Source organism: Euleptes europaea, chromosome 8 (genome assembly GCF_029931775.1).
Source record: "Euleptes europaea isolate rEulEur1 chromosome 8, rEulEur1.hap1, whole genome shotgun sequence".
In the NCBI taxonomy this organism is placed as follows: Eukaryota; Metazoa; Chordata; class Lepidosauria; order Squamata; family Sphaerodactylidae; genus Euleptes; species Euleptes europaea.
The window spans coordinates 86,227,609-86,229,141 of NC_079319.1; the positions used below are offsets into that span (position 1 = coordinate 86,227,609).

Sequence of the window (1,533 nt, forward strand, 5' to 3'; positions counted from 1 at the left end):
TTTTTTTCCCCACCTTGGAACAAATAAACTGATTTGAAAAGCAGTATGTACTTGTAATACAACAACTTCATTAAATCCAGTTGAGTACACAAGGCCCAATTAATACTTTTATTTCCATACGGTTAGGAAATGAAGTCATAATTGGATCATACAATCATGATTTGTGATAAAAATGCAAAATTGCATTTAGACTTAAAAAAAAAACAGGAAATCCCACACAGATTGTGAATACACTTAATGGAGAATGAAAACTTTTCTTTCATAATTTGGAATACACATTGAGTGGATTCACATAGTTCTGAAAATGTTTTCAGAGGCAGAAAACCTTTTCCCATAGACACACAGGAAATACAAATAGCACCCCAACAATGGTAATAGATTCAATAACTGCCCATTGGCTGAATTTTAGTGGTATCATTACTGTCACCTAGGGTTGCCATCTCCGGGTTGGGAAATACTTGGAGATTTTGGGGGCAGAGCCTGAGGAGGGTGGAGTTTGGGGAGGGGAGTGACTTCAATACCATAGAGTCCAATTGCCAAAGCAGCCATTTTCTCCAGGGGAACTGATCTCTATCGGATGGAGATCAGTTGTAATAGCAGGAGATTTCCAGCTAGTACCTGGAGGTTGGCAACCCTACTTTCCATTGATGCTGACCTCCCTACCTGCAGTTTCTACTGTGGCCTATGTCACAATTAAGTGCACCATCTGATTCATGTTGTTCTCTATTTATTGATGTTATGGGGCTCTGCCCCAAAACCTCCCGCCGGTGGCAAAGAGGGACCTGGCAGCCCTAACGGAAAGATACTGTAGCTGGCCTCAACCATAGGCCTGGGGGAATAGCTCTGTCTTGCAGGCCCTGTGGAAGTCCTGAAGGTTTTCTACTTGCATGGAACTTTTCTAAAATGCGAAGGAGCATCCCGAAGAATCCACCCCCTGCAGTCTGCAGCGGTGCCCTCCACCCCTTCGTGCTCCTTCATGTGTTATCCAGGCCCTATAGTAGCTGTCTGAAGAATGGAGAGAAAGTCAGTAGGGAAAACTTCCCAAGAAACCCCCAAAGCCTCCCTAATGCTTCTAGGAATGCTTCAGCATAAAGGCTTTTCATATTTTATGACTCGGCAACTCAAAAGTTTCAAATAAAGTTGTTTAGAAGATGCCAAGTGTTTGATTAGATGAGGAATAGAGAATAAAACTGCTGCTATCATACTGCCCTTGTACAAACCTATGGTGAGACCACACTTGGAATACTGGGTACAGTTCTGGTCACCACACTTAAAAAAGAATATTGTAGATACTACACTTGCTCTTAGCCAAAAGGCAGAGAAGCGATATTATAGAGCTTGAGAAGGTGCAGAAAAGAGCAACCAAAATGATCAGGGAACTAGAGCAACTGCCCTATGAGGAGCGGTTAAAACACTTAGGGCTGTTTAGCTTGGAAAGAAGGCGGTTAAGGGGAGGCAAGATAGAGGTCTATAAAATTATGCAGGTATGGAGAGATTGGACAGGGAGAAGCTTTTCTCTCTTTCATAATACTA

The 1,533-nt window shown here is 42.5% G+C and overlaps 1 pseudogene; it reads right to left on the reverse strand.

The window, feature by feature from the left end:
• Window positions 1-1,165: 1,165 nt before the first annotated feature.
• On the reverse strand, window positions 1,166-1,328 carry LOC130482196 (U2 spliceosomal RNA; annotated as a pseudogene).
• Window positions 1,329-1,533: the final 205 nt, after the last annotated feature.